The 16,280-nt window shown below is 40.1% G+C and overlaps 1 long non-coding RNA gene across 1 annotated transcript in view; it reads left to right on the forward strand.

The window, feature by feature from the left end:
* Window positions 1-236: 236 nt before the first annotated feature.
* LOC146001261 (uncharacterized) overlaps window positions 237-16,280 on the forward strand; it is a 52,240-nt gene continuing 36,196 nt past the window's right edge. Inside the window, exon 1 of the long non-coding RNA XR_014443552.1 lies at window positions 237-319. This is a non-coding gene — a long non-coding RNA (uncharacterized LOC146001261). The remainder of the gene's footprint in view (window positions 320-16,280) is intronic.

Consider the following 16,280-nt stretch of genomic DNA (forward strand, 5'->3'; position numbering starts at 1 on the left):
CAGAGCAATTTTTGAAAAACCTTTTCATGGTCCTTTTAGCAGACATCATTAACCGAAAGCCATCTGACGTTGCTGGGCTATGCGTTCAACCAATCCAGCCACTGGTTTTTGACGCTAGGTGATTTTTAAATAGCTGGGGGGGGGGGGGTCAATGCGTGTGACGTGTCTGAATTGGTAGTAATTCTCAAGGTTGCGTGTTTCTTCTGTGTATATAAACTTTTATAGTCCCTCTACTTTTGTAGTTTGCAAGTACCATCTCTCCATAGAGCTAGCCAGCAAGTGCCTATTTCCGAAATCTCCCAAGATGCTTCGATTTATGGTAAGTTTCACATGTACTGACAATACTGCTCCACTAAATTTCTACATGCAAGTTAACCAAATAGAGTAGATTGAAGTAACACGAAACTGTAGAAAAGCGTTTCTTTGTATTTGATTTACTTAACGTCGATTTCCAACCTCTATGAAGTTAGGAATTGTAGCTTTCCTGGAGACGTGATTCGAACAAGTGTTCTCGGGTTACCAGTCCGGTTTAGGTTAATCACAACGATGAGGAATGGTGAGATGAAAGCAGAAGGACGACCGGGCCTCAAACCCAGAATCTTCAGCGCTGAGATCGTTAATCAAGCACTCAACATAATGTTATCATCTTCATCGTATGTTGGCCCATGCAATCAGTTTTCATCAACCCTAGTGTTACAAACGAGTGGTAGGAATTGCAGAAACAACATAGAGACATTGGCGTCCGCAGACAAGAACAAAGGACATACGTCACACTCTCTGGACCACAGATTGCAATATCGTTGTGTGAGGGCTAGAGGAACGCAACTCCAATTTAACAAATTTACAGGAGAGAGGGAATAATGTATGTATGACAAAAAAAAAAAAAAAAGCAGTTAGGAAATTGGAGATACGTAACTCTACCTTAGTGATAAGTAGGCTTCGGATAGTTATGCATTTTGCATATAGCATATGCAAATGCATATTTTCAGTGTCTTCAGGATATATTGCATATTTTACCGATTTTTTCTTACAAATGCATATTCTGCTGTTTCTGTCTGAAAATTTGTAGTTTCCTTTCCTTTGGAGCAATTCAGAAAAATGATTCAGTATGTGTTCGCGAAGAATTCTGGCTACAAGCTCCTAAAGGACATTTGCTCTATTCATGAAGGGAAACAAAATTGGACGGTATTCCAAGTGAACTGAACGTTTCCGATTTGTTGAAATTACAACATGCGCCTATTGTTTCTTGTGATGGGGAGAGAGTGTTTTCAGAGTATAAAAGTATTCTCGTGGATAACTGGTATAAGTTTTTGAACATCTGAAACAATACGTAGTTATTAAGTGCAATAGTAACCTTTCATGCTGAGTAGAATGAGAGACAGCTGGGGAAATTCCAACTTCTGCTAATCGTGACGTTCGGTAAAGTCGGAAACAGTTAGTGAACTTATGATAAAGATACATATACAAAAACCATATGTAAAATATGGTCAATTGTCAATAAGGTAAGACAAACCATATTTTTTACTTATGTAAACAGTGGAATTAATAAGTAGTTACAAGCTATGGCTAAATTTTCTGAGTTTGATGTAAATTTTTAAAATTTTAAATGCATATTTTGATAATTTAAAGAGCATATTTCGAGACTTTTAAGAGCATATTTGCATGCATATTTAAAGGTTTTTTTTTTAGTGCATAACTATCCGAAGCCTAGTGGATATACGTCGAGTCGATCTGACTCCTAATAAAGATGACTTTATGAAAACAAAACTGAAAACAGCATTTTTGGAGTTTAATTCCTCTGTTTCTTATACGATGATCATATATTGATTGATTCATTGATTTGATTCACTTTCTATCACGTTTGGCTAATCGCAAAGGTGAAGATGAATGGTGATGTGTTGGATGAATGAGAAATCACAAATATATGGACGACACAACACGAGCCTCGCGCAGGGTTATACTGGCTGTGAATCCAGACGCCGGAGCCTCGTTGTCTGAAAACTGTAGTCCAGAATGCACTACGTGGAAAAGAGGACATTTTGATGTCTTCAGAAGTGTCCCCTCTTTTACACCCCACACATAGATTATGTGTGTGTCTGTCTGTGTGCCACTTCCTCTATCTCGTAACACATTTCTTTCTCCTCCACTTATATGAACTGGATGTTATAGAAGGTGATTCAAAGGTTCGGTCACATAGAACAAAATTCAGTTATTAGTACACATAGAGTAAAATGAAAAAGTGGAAAGTTGTTCGAAATATGTTTCAATCTATAGTGCTTCAGTTTCGAACGTAGAATGCACCGTTGACAGTGGCGAAGCGTGACATTTTTACGTAGTCATCGCAAGACTTGTCAAACGTCAGGGTCGATCTTCCTAACCTGAAGAGAGGGGGGGGGGAGAGGATCACCCTGAAGTCTACCCTGAAGATGAGAGTGACATTAGCTCGCGAAAGCTTGGAATCTTCTCCACAATTCACCTGGTCGGTAACCCGAGAGAAACTTTTCATCAAAGAAGAAAATGTCTTCAGTACAAATATTGTTTGAAAGCATTGCAAAAAATGCACAAATCCATACGCTGTGCACACCTGCCCGGTCCATTTCAGTTGTCATCAAATATTAGAAAAAGAAAAGTCAATTGTTCCCTGTACTGTTCAACTGTGTTAAATAAGCGTGATTTATAACCACCTGGGTTGTGAAAAGGATGGGTTGGTTTTCTTTTAACGTTCTTGTGTAGCAAAGTGGATAAGAACACATGAGTAGAGTATTTTTGTGACTCCCAGGCCAACTCTGATTTCTTGACCAAACGACCGCAAAAAGTTAAAAAACTCACTTTCTCTCCCCGTTCCGCGCCTCATTTATTACGCTGACGATATTTCACGGGCGCAAAAAGGCAGTGATGAGCGAAAGATGAGCTCTCACCCCCTCATCCTTCTCATCTTTCTCATTCTCTTTTTTATTCTCTCATCTTCCTCTCATCCTCCTCTCATTCTCCCATCTTTCTCTTATCCTCTTATTTTTTTATTTTCTTATTTTCTTATTTTTTGAAAGATGAGTGCACCTTATCGTAATTTTCCAAGTCTGGGACCAAATGTTTATATATCGTGACCTACGTAAACCTCTCCTCTCATTCTCTCATTCTCTCATTCTCTTATTTTTTGAAAGATGAGTGCACTTTATCGTAATTTTCCAAGTTTGGGACCAAATGTTTATATATCGTGACCTACGTAAACCTCTTCTCTTATCCTCTTATTCTCTCAATCTCTCAATCTCTCATTCTCTTTTTACCTTTAGAATATTGTCGTCAACATTAGAGATGAAGTTGGAGTGCTGGAATCAACGGGGCCAAATGTTTATATATAGTGATCTTCGTAAACCTCTCCTCCCATCTTCTCATCCTCTTATTCTCTCATTTTCTAATCTTTTGAAAGATGAGTGCATCTTATCGTAATTTTCCAAGTCCGGGACCCAAATGTTTATATATATCGTGACCTTCGTAAACCTCTTCTCTCGGGGAGGGAACGATGTACCATACACACACACACACACACACACCCCTGTTTTCCCACCCTCCATTAAGAGGAAGCTGGACTTTTCACGCCAAAGCGAGGAAGTTTTAAAAGTGCTCTGATTGGACTGAGATTTTTATACGTAATAGAGGTACTCCCGAGGATAGCGGGAATCTGGGTGTGGCTGCTATACACTCCACGGAAGTTGAGATATTGACAATGAATGGGCGGACAAGCACAGCACCCCCAAGAGAGGAAGGTGCAAACTTAAGAGTATTGCGAGGAATCGTTATTCATTTGTTATTTCTTAGGTCACACACTGCGTTGACGAAACGTTATGTAAGAGGAAGCCACAAGCACCAAACCCCGAAGCGAGGAACCAACTAAACACAATAGTGTCCGTAAAACGTGAATAGAGAGGAACTACGTGTCACGTTATGATGAGTGACGGGTGATTCGAAGCGCGCGCTGGTGTTTGACGTTCCTAACTCGGCCCCCATTGGCTGCGCTACCTGTCAGCAATCTGCCGTCTATCACGCGGCAACCCAAGCACCGCCCTCCATACCAAATCATATGGGAATAAATGTTGCAACAATGTGCGAGAGCGTCTCCGCGCCAAAAGGGGTGGAACAAGCTGGTTTCGGATGGCTTAGTAACGGTGCAAGCGGTACGACAGGAGAGGAACGTACGTACGGTGGCCATTTTCTACCTCGCGCAATTAGTCGACGTAAGGTGAAAGGACATAAATGGGGAGTTGTATCTTAGGGAGATAGACTAAATTGTGGTAGAATGAAAAATTATTCTTATAAAAAGAATATATTTGAATTTTCATCACATGGAATTGTTACTTGTTTGGGTTAGTTCTTAACACCGCTTTATGCACAGAAAAGCTAATCGGGACTGGACCTACAGTTTAAAGTGGAAACCGAACCACCGTGCAATGTGCATCTACCACCACCATTGCATGGCATCAGATAATATTATTTCGATGGATATTGTGATGCGTTGGAGGCTGATCGCTGTTAGTATTGTCAGTTGGGATGTCTAGATAAAACTGTTTTTTCTTAACTTCCATTAGAACGCCGTTAAGTCATGTTGATATTTACTTATATTTATTTATTTAACATAAAATATGTGTACCATCACTCTTGAACTAGAAGATGGTCGGCCCCCGTTGCGGAGTGGTTAGCACATCGCGCTGCAACGCCAGGGGTCCCGGGTTCGAATCCTGGCTTGGGCATGAACGTTTGTGATGTCTATTCATCAATTTCATCATATCATCACTCATCCCCATCTTCGCAAATTAGCCAAAAGTGGCACAAGAAGCGAAGTAAAATAAATTTTGCTTTCTAGTGTCCTTTCGGGAGGCACTCGCTTCACTTTCACCGGCAAATGTTCCACACGTAGGACGCTGCTCCTCAATCCTCGATACTCAGTGGTGGCGATTGGGTTCCAAAACTAGGGGTCAAGGTACCAAATCTGGGTGGAGGGGGGGCAAAGACAGTATATTTCCCTTTGTAGATAAGATTTAGCATAGTGTGAGGGCAAAAGTGGCGAGAAGTGGAGGCAAATGCCCCCCCTCGCCTCCTTCCTAATCGTAACCAAATAGCCCTTTCACAAAACAACATCGAAAACGAAATCAACCGCAAACGTACGGTCGCGGACACTTGTCGGTTGTAATGATTTAATTGAAAGTCAATGGTATTGTTATAATCCAGAAGTGTACAACGTGCAAAGTGTCAACTTAACAGCTTAGAACAAGCGAGGCAACCCTAGAGGGCCAGGGGTGTGGAGGAGGCAAGGGGAAACTCCGAAAGCGAGTGACCTTGACTGGAGTATACTTGGCGTCAGTATTGCCAATAACTTGAACGTAAAAGTCGTGAAAAGTCCTTAGAAAATCCGCTAGAATGTCGCTAAATGAAATGTAAAGGCTCTAGAAAAAGTCGCTAAATCAAATGTACTTCTAAAAAAATAGCAAAAAGGTGGAAAAAATCGAGTACTTGCCTATAAAAGCTACATTTCCTCGTTACTTTCCTCTTCCTCTGAACACTGCACTTCACACTGATTACCGATGTCAGATACTAAATCATCGAGAAAATGCACTGCAAGAACGTTGTTTATTATTTCTGTGCACTTGGTTTTATGTAGGCGAATGCATGGTGCACTGCAGCTGTCAGTCACCAAACCTTTTCATACATAATTAGGACAAGTGATTCACGGTTAGCAAAGAACAGTGTTCGGCAATGAATAAAGCTAAAATAGCTTCAGCACTAGAAGTATTTAAATTTTCCGGTTTGAACTGTTTTTCTTCTGTTTTGCAGAACAGAAGTAACCAGATCTGACTTTATGTTTCTGTGTTTCGAAAGTTTTTTTCAGATCGGTAGTTTGGGCATACAGATAGTACTACTTTGCAGTACTTACAATACGCTTTCGCCGTGTCACTATCGACAGGGGTTAACCATTTGTAGTTTTCCCACTCCTTCCGATAATGTTTCTTGTATTGCGGTTTTCCCCACACTGGACACTGCCCTGCCCTGGGCTGACCTGCGCGCAAACACGCACGAACTTTATAATTTACACTAGCACTTCCTTTGTCACCACACACTACCCAAAAAACTCCAATCTGAACCCACGCACGACGCGACCGCGAAGTCGAACGTTCTGTTTTATAATAAGGCAGCCGCAATGGCGCCAGGAGGAGTGTCTGATAACAATGAGCTGCGAATGGTGATGTTTACAAACATCACAAACCATACTGGAAAAGGGGGTACGCTTTGCTTCAGTTTCTCTTTGTGCATCAGAAGTGAATTACGAGGGTATTTCCTTATTTAATAACTATAAAACGGACATTTTTAAGCATTTAGACGTACCTACGCAGATATTTTGTGAATTCTCCAAATTAGTCGCTAAAGAGCACACGAAGTAGCCAGAAAAGTCGCTCGTCACTTTTTCACGTCTTTTGTCGCCAGCTAGCCAGATCCGCCAGATTTAGCGACTTCTCGCTAGAGTTGAAAACACTGCTTGGCGTCAGCTTTAGTAAAGTGTAATATCATTAATTTAGAATTCATGAATACCTTAAAAATTAATTGTTCAAAGAATGATGAAGTAACTTTCTTTGTAAACAAGAATTACACTTACAGGCTGTATTATCGATGTATATAAATGTCTGAATTATTGACAATCCATTTGTATTTTGCATGAAAAGTGTTCACAATTTAGATCCCCTGCTGTCAAAAACTCTTCGCCATAAATCGGCACGACAAAAATGTTAATTAAATGAATTTCACTGTTTTAATGCGACGTAATATCCAGAAAAGAATATTCCCTCTTGTTTCTCTGCACTTGATTTTTATTTCACTAGCTTTGTTGCTGCTTAGGCTATATCAGAGAAGAAGCCTCATGATTTTTTTTTTTCAGAATAATACACGAGCTTAATAAATTCCGTGGCGTAACAGTTCTGCACATGGTCTACAAAGATGTCAACGGAAAGTTTAAAGGAAGCGTCAAGAATGATAAATAGAAAAAAAAATCGACTTTGGTAGTTTTTGTTCCTTTTGTGCGGTCCTGGAAGACAATATGTGTAGTCATAGTTAAAGCCCGCTTATTCCTCTTTCGGTGGAGCCCTATTTCAAATCCGTGGGTTTAGCTGCTTGCACGTAACATTCATTCCAGTGATAACTTGCACTTCTCCAGCATTCAGCATTCAAAGTTTACCACCGCCTGGAATTTCAGGATGCGGAAAAGGGTGTTGATATGTTGTTTTGACATCAAATAGAACAGATGTGCAAATTTTCAGATTCACACAATTTTTGCAAGATTAAAACCTAAATTGACGGTCTGTAAGTTTAAATGGAAAGTTAGTCTCTTTGGCTGCCCCAGTCGTTACAAAGCTATCAAGTCGCGAAAGAAGAATCCCTTTTAATTTTATTTTTTATTTTGTGCGAGACATGAGAGTGTATAGTTGTGTTTGTCCCATTGTACACTCGTAAATGCATTCTCATCGTCACCGCAAGAGATAAAAAACAACGAAAATAACTGAAGAAAAAGAGAGTGAGTGTCGAGAAGTTTCGACCTATACAATCGTTGAGGACGCGGTGCAACCTAAAAAGACCAATACTGTTAATTGTGTGCATTACCTTGTTTTTGCTGATCGCTGATTAAATTGTTTTTTTGCATACTTGTAAAATATGCATTGCACATTGAAAACACTTGTTTTGTAAATATAAAACCAATCGAACGCAGGCTTAGGGTTGTCCGACCTGTCATGATATGCTGGAACTGCTGTTGTCGTCGTGAAGAGATTCCTTCCTAGAGTTTTCTCACTAGCCACTGGATTAACTGTGATCCTATATATTTTATACCCTGAGTCCCTTACCGTTGGAAAGAAGTATGCACACAAAAATTACAAAGCAATTCGAACTTTCAGGATTCGTGATATTGTTTATTTCCCTTCGCTCTTGTGCCACTTTTGGCTAATCGCGAAGATGAGGATGAGTGGCGATACAATGAAATTGATGAAGGAACACTCCTCACACACCCATGACGAGGCCGCGGGATTCGAACGCCGAGACCCCTGGCGACGTAGCGTGCTGTGCTAACCATCCACCACGAAGGCCAGCCTTTCAGGATTCGTCCATTACAGTGCGGCGAGGGGGTTTAAGCTTTCACGTTTAAACGTACAGTCTTAGAAAAAAATACCTGGGCCACGGGACGTAGAATTTCGTAACGTCTTAAAGCCTGTTGTTTATGCAACCCAAATAACAAAATATTCGCTTAAGTTTGCCTGGTGATTCTGAGTTCTCGGGAAGGATTGAGCTTTGATAGCATGAGTCACAAGACTCGTGCCCCAGCCACAACCAACAGCTGGGTGCTACGATGCCTCCAGAAGAAAATTTCAGGAACTGGTTTCTTGACAAGAGCTACTCGTAAGGAAATACTATTATTTCAAGTGATATTAGAGTCATTGTCAAGAAGGTTCGCTGAAATGATGGTTCTCATCACAGACCACATGCCACACGATAATTGTTTAAGTCCAGTTCATGCACTGGACCTACAGATTAAAATGGGATCCGAACCAAATGCCTCTATATTTGGTATTGAATTCGGAAGCCTTTCATTACATGGCGAAGACGTTACCACTACGACATCAGAGAGGCAATGGAACCCCTTGTGAAAGAGATAAGCGAAAATTGCTGCGTGACAAACCATATTTGACCGTAAATTTTAAAAATAAGACAATATTTTGTACTGACAGTTTCGAACCGTGGGAGAGGCATATATTTTTTGTACCATCGTCCATTTCACGAGTTTATAATTCTTCCTCACCGACACGAGTAACGCGAGTGGTAGAAGAAAAGCGAAGTAAAATAACTGAAACAGAAATAAAAGGAAAAAGCGAAATAAATTTTATTCATAATATTCTGCAGACACTTGAGTTGTATTCACGGGATGCTATCTTTAAAGAAAGCCGTGGTCTCTTCCTTGTCTTTTTCGCTTTCTTTGTGCTCTTGCTTCCCCCGTCACGATTGGTCTAAAACTAATTAATGCGACGTTAATTAAACAATCCAAACAACGAAACAATGCACAATCAACTGCACAAAACAACATTCCAAATGTTTTCGAATCGGAAAACAATTGAGATGCTGTAAAATGACTTAAGATGCAGTAATAAAGTGGGAATTCGGTACCGTATAGAATTAAATCGGTAGAGATGTTCGATTTGATTGGATGTTTGTTATTTAGATTTGCTATTCTTTCACTTTTGGCAAATAGCGACGATGAAGATGAGTGATGCTATGATGAAATTGATGAAGGGACACTTACCAAGGACACCCACGCCCAAGTCGAGATTCTAACCAGGGACCCATGGCATCGTAGCGCGCTGTGCTAACCACTCCTCCATGGAGTGGACATTATACCATATTTTGTGTGCTCAATTGGGATCAATCAATGGAATGAATAGGCATATTATATGATTAATAAATTCATATCATAATACCACGTCATATTATTCGGCACGAAGTAACATCAGAGACATTCAATCTTGCATTTTTGCCTTTCAACTAATTGGATTCAGGTTAATAAGATAAATTATGAAGCAAATGAAGCAAATGAACCAGTTTCCAAATTCAAATACTTAGGAGTAATATTAACAAATGAAAATTATATTAAAGAGGAAATAAAAAGTAGGCTTAATTCAGGAAATGCATGTTACTTCTCTCTTCATAAACTTTTGTCTTCTCGTTTAATATCTAAGAAACTGAAAGTTAAAATATACAAAACAGTAATTTTGCCTGTAGTATTATATGCATGTGAAACTTGGTCCCTTACATTGAAAGAGGAACATAAATTGAGAGTATTTGAAAATAAGATCCTTAGGAAAATATTTGGACCTAAAAGGGATGAGGAGACAGGTGAGTGGAGAAGGTTACATAATTTAGAACTACATAATTTGTATTCATGTCCAGATATTATTAGAATAATTAAATCAAGAGTGGCCGCGGTGGCTCAGTCGGTAACGCGTCTGACTACCATGCTCAAGGTCCCGGGTTCGACCCCCGGCCGGTTCAAATCCGGGAACTTTTCTAACGGTGAAAGCGGCCCCGGCGCCCACCCAGCGTCGAATAACATGGGTACCTGGGGGAAACCCTGGGGGGTAAAGGCGGTCAGGGGCGTGATGCTGATCACATCACCCCCACTCACGACCGGATCAAGAAAGTGTGGGGCGTTACCCCCACACCCCCTATACGCCTTCATGGCGTGGTGCTATGCACAGGGGAACACTTTACCTTTACCTTTTAAATCAAGAAGACTTAGGTGGGCAGGCCATGTGGCACGAATGGGAGAGGAACGAGGAGTTTACAGGATTCTTGTTGGGAAACCTGATGGTAAGAGACCTGTAGGAAGGCCAAGACGAAGATGGAGGGACAACGTTGAGATGGACCTAAGGGAAATCGGTAGGGATGGAAAAGAGTATATAGAACTTGCTCAAAATAGGGAAACATGGAAGGCCTGTGTTGCTGCAGCCATGAACCTTCGGGTTTAAGAAGGCTAGAGAGTTAGTTAGTTAGTTTAGCAAATGATAGTGAATGTGGGATATTATTACGAATTACCTGACAGAAACAACATTAAGCAGGCTCGGTGGTCAAGCTCATTAAGTGATTGACATTCGATATCGTCGCCAAAGTTTCTGGGTTTGAGTACCGTCCTTGTCGGGGGTGTTTGACTATTTCGTCATCAATTTCATGTAATGGTCACTCGTCCTTATCGTCGCGATCATCGAACAGGGAATAAAAATTATAAAAATAAATACGATGGAAGAGTACTTATTTCATCTCTCACGAAATCTCCTACAAAACCGGAATATATAAAATACATGTATATTCATTCACATATATTTTCGATTTCTATATTTAACTAATCGAGACCGAGAACGGGAGAGCAATTTTCAATTCGACAAACCGAGAGACGGAGAAACTGTCAAGTCTCGTTTCTTCTTGGCACCTCCGTAATCGAGTTGTTCTGTTTGTCATTGGCTTTGTATTGGCAATTATTGTCATTATTCTTCCCCTGCAGGTAAACCATAACGATGAATTATGATGAAATGAAGCAGATAAAAGGGCAAGAACAAGAAAGTCATGCCTGTTCGGGACTCCAACCCAGAACCTTATGTAACGAGATTTGAAATTCTGGAGAAGGCGTCCGTGTTTCGCTTGGTTTTCTCTTTCCTCTACTTCTCTTATATTATCATACATGTATAATAAAAATGGATCTGATACGATATGTTGCGATTCATAATTGTGCTGGTTAGATGCTACAGATGTGAACTCCAACCTGCAATATATTATTCCCTTTTGTTTCGTATCTGGTTGAACATGAAATTTTCTTACACTGTGACAATTTCTTTCTTAGTTTTGGTTTGGTGCACAGATATGCTAATCTGGACTCGACCTTCAGTTTAAAGTGGGATACTAACCACTATGTGCATCCACCGTGTATCAAACCCGGGATCCACTGATTACAAGGCTACGACGTTATCACTACGCCATCGAGGAGGCCCCATGACAAAATGTTATTCACTCGATCTCTACCATAATTTATTTCAGCATTTACATTTTCGTTTTCTTCTTCTTTTCTCCTTTTGTTAACTACTCTTATACAACTCTTTTTGCGTCTTCGAATTTCTTCTTGTTTCAGGAAAAAATAATACATGCAGGCTGTATAAAAATCCCCCGTTCAAATAGATAAAACGTTCACTCTCGAGAACTAATTTACATGTTTATCACTAACGTAACCATTAGGAAACTATTGAAATGTTACCTGATATAACTGCAGATGAAACAATACTTACAGCCACTAACGAAATATCTATTCTTGTGTAGCCTCACAGACAACAAGTATATGGTGAGTCATTCACTCTTGCTGACTACGGGCGAAGGTCACTGAACTAAAGGGAGGTGGCAAGCAAGCAGGCTTCTGCTCTACCAAAGACGAGGTCACGTGTTCCAGTTATCAATGGCGTACGAAATAAGGAGGAACACAGCTATCTGACGTATGTTGGTCCTTCAACTTTCGTATTATTTTTCATTTCAGAACCCGTGCTGTATCGTCGACTTAATTCAATCTATCCGATGTAGGTTTTAGGTTCTGTTTCTGTTCGGTTATTTCACGTTGTCTTCCTGCTTATGTTATTCGCGACGAAGGTTCTGGATTCGATAATCTGGACAATAACGGGATTGTGTTGGTTGGTTGATTGGTGTCTTAAGTCCACTTTATGTCCTGTTAGGCTAATCGTGAATGGACCTATAGTTTAAAGGGGGATCCGAACCACTATGTTCCTCCACCGAGTATCGAACCCGGGATCCCTTAATTACAAGGCGCCCACGATCCCACTGCGCCATCGGGGATTGTGTTCGAAACGAATGAATCAAATTTGAGTGATATGATATGCAACCATTGGAAGACTATTGAAAGAAAAGCTATGGGAACCTGCCAGTTTTTCTACTGCAGACAGGAAACCATAAACATGGAAGAGAAGCTTATATTCTATGAAACCTGACGCTATGTGCTCGAATACTGGCTAAATATAATCCATAGAGGCATAGCAACGTTAAACAACCTCTTATATGATACATATAGGTTTAAAAAGGTCGAAATACAAAGATTGTGTGCGCCTCACTGATGGCGTAGTGGTAAGGCCTTGTAATCAAGGGGTCTGGGGTACGATACCAGGTGATCGCACATAGTGGTTCGGATCCCACTTTAAACTGTATGAACTTCAGATTAGTCTATCTGTGCCGGTGACTCAGTCGGTAACGCGTCTGACTACCATGCTATAGGCCCCGGGTTCGATTCCCGGCCGGTTCAAGCCCGGGAACTTTTTTAACGTTGGAAGCGGCCCCAGCGCCCACCCAGCGTCGAATGACATGGGTACCTGGGGGAAACCCTGGGGGTAAAGGCGGTCAGGGGCGTGATGCTGATCACATCACCTCCACTCACGAACGAATCAAGAAAGTGTGGGGCGTTACCCCCACACCCCCTATACGCCTTCATGGCGTAGCGCCAAGCACAGGTGAGAACTTTACCTTTTTTTTTGCATAAAGTGGACTTACAACAAAATTTAAACTTGCGATAAAGATTATGATAAGGTATTAAAGAATTGGGTCTAACACATTTTTTTATTGTTTACCAATGACATTGTTAACTAATATTCTTAATTTCAGTTTCAAGATGAAATCGGCTACGAAATAAAAGGAGTGGGTTCATATTTCTGTTACGAAATTCCACTTTTGTAGTAGACCTGTGCCACACTAAGATGTGACATAATAAACAAATCTGAGACACTTTCAAAGTATTAAATTGCTATCTACGTATTTGGGAACAATCTTTCAATATAATACTTTTTTTGGACGCGTCAAATCATAGTATTTAATTCCTGTTTTAGCAGCTTTAAGAAACCTGATTGGGGGGGGGGGTTACAAATGCCCTTTCTGCTACCGTCAAGTTACGCCTATGACAAACAGGAATTCAAAGTAAAAGACTGTCCCGACTAAATCGGGAGACACGTCTGATAGATTTACAATTGGGAAAATCATAATTAAGCGTGTAGTTGAAAACAACCTATTTTCATATATTGTATGCAGCTCTACTTTTTCTGCAATGTGGATCAAGAACTGGGGACGTGGAGAAGCACAACACTCCACGTAACCAATAGTCACGTGACCCTCTTTGCTTTCCTGTCATGTTGACCTTCGCGTGGAACACATTTCTCGGTGTTAAGACAGGCAAAATCACCCGATCATCGAAGGGTGCAATATGTGTTGCCTACCCTCCTGCATTACTTGCTCCTATTAAAGCCTTATGGGGAAGAACTTTTTTCCATGACTGTACGTTCCTGTCGCCAGGAAAGAGATGAGCAGGCAAGCAATGTTCGTTTTTTTTTTTTCACCCATCCTACTGGTATAAATCATGGTTGCAGTTTAGTGTTGCTATGCGAAGGTAAACTTCCCTCAGGGCAGGAGAATTGAGACAAAATTTTAGGCGAAAAGCAGTGGCGGCGCCAGGGGTGCGTGAGTGAGTGCTTGTGCGCCCTTTAATTTTCTTCCGCATCCCTTCAGCACACCCTACGTTCAACTGAAAACATTAATATGTAATATTATGTCATGTCATATTGAGGGCCGAATGATAGGTTATTATTGTATGCAACAGGCAAGCACTGAAAGAGGTACCAATACTTTTCTGTACTTGCGGCAGCCTCTGTAAAGATCAGCGGCCGTTTTTCTTCTTTCGTCAGCATTGTCGTTATCAATTTTTTCTTATTTTGTTTCTTCAAGTGGTCTGTTCGTGGTTTTTGATAATTGGCTATAGATTACTGTGAGTTATGTTTTTTTCTTTCTTGCATTGTTCATAAACGGTTTGTTTTCCGTCTACTTGTTCTTCCTTACACTGGAGCAAAAAATTCAGGTACTTTTAAGGTATCACCTCATCAGGTCGTGCTCTGGAAATTATTTAATGCGAGTTGTAACATGAAGGGTACTGTTCTTCTTAATACGTTCTATATATTTGTTCCACGTTTAATGTCCAGTAAACGTACCATTTCAAACTTTTTCCAAGACTGTTAGGAAGATGCCCAATGTTCACGAAGAAATTTTACAGTTCGTTGTTGGGGATAGTGCGGCAGAAGGGATTTTAAAGATGGCACAGTTCCTGTACTCTTCGCGTTTTGTCTTGTGGCAGACGGTGCCTTCATTGGTTACATTGAGAAGGTTCAAAAATTGTCTTTTTAAGGGCAGGATGGTTTTATTTTGTATTTCACTACATAGTTCAATAAGACTGCAACGTGTATCTGAATGTTTACACTGCATGGAATGACCACTTTCTTGTAATACATATCGCACCCCCTAACTTTCTTTCCGCAACCCCTCAGCACCCGTAGATGAATAATTCTGGCGCCGCTGTTGGTGAAAAGAAATCGAAACTGCAGAGATATTTGAAGATACAGTCGTTGCATATTAAAATCAAGCTGGATGGAGGCATGAATTATCCGTTTTTCATAATTACATATTTCAAACTTCTTACTTGGTAAAACCGTATTTTCTTGATAAAGTTTTGTGATCGTGTTTTAGTTTTTCCTTGGATTAATGGAAATTTTTCATAATGCAAAGGAAAATTATACTTTCCACTTTTTGCAACAGTTGTTTGTTTTCTAAGTAACAATTTACGGAGTTCCGTGATTAATAATGGAACAATGAAATCTGAGTGCTCGTGTTCCCATTATCGCGGTTATCAGCTGAAAATGAGTTTGAGTTTTTGTTTTGAGTCCACTTTATGCACAGAAAGTCTAATCAGGTCTAGTCTTACAGTTTAAAGTGGTATCCGAAACACCATGTATCGAACTCAGAACCCCTTGATTACAAGGCGATGACATTACCAGTGCGCCATCGGGGAGAGGTCTTGGCTTAAAAATCGAAAGATTCCTTGGTAAAGAAAACATTCTCTCTTTCAAGTTTTCATGTTCATGCCTATGTGCGAAATTTAAATGTAAGTACAGAGAAGTTCCCAATGTTTCCTTTTCTCTCTCCAAGCTACTCGTGAAGAAAACTATAAAAACCATTAACGTAAATAGTCATTTACAATTTTGAGCAAGCCTTTACATGACAAATTGCATGATATGCTTACAAAATTTCGAGGTTGTTTAAATCAGTTTGATTTAAATTGTGTGATTGACAAAAATCAGTGTTCTTTTAAAATAAAATAAATATACAATAATGCACATAAGTAATTTGTGAATATCAGAATCACTTTTGGTGAAGATACATCAATTTCTTGATAATTCAATAGTTTTTACTGGGCTTCGGTGTATAAAGTGGGCTTAAAATCAAACTTAAACAAAGAAACAATATCGAAGGAAAATTAAGTGAACAAATTATATGTACTCATGGAGTGAAACTCGTAAGAGTTATGAATGCAGCAGTAGCCCCCCCCCTTCCCAACAGATGAATAAAATCAGCTTAAATGTGAACTCCTTGGCGTCGCAAGGTCTTTTTACGTGACACGTCCTCTCGTTAATTAATTAACCGCCATATTAATGCTAAACTTCGTCACACCTTTTGCACTACTCAAGTACTCTGGATTTTGAGATATTGAATGAAATGAAAGACGCAAACATATGCACCGCACTACAGTGACAATGATTTATGGATTACTGACAAAGTATATCGGCAGGCTTCCTTTGTAACTAAATTTCTCGGAGACATTAGCTGCCACACAACAATCG

This window comes from Lepisma saccharinum, chromosome 17, assembly GCF_977018435.1.
Source record: "Lepisma saccharinum chromosome 17, izLepSacc3.1, whole genome shotgun sequence".
NCBI lineage: Eukaryota > Metazoa > Arthropoda > Insecta > Zygentoma > Lepismatidae > Lepisma > Lepisma saccharinum.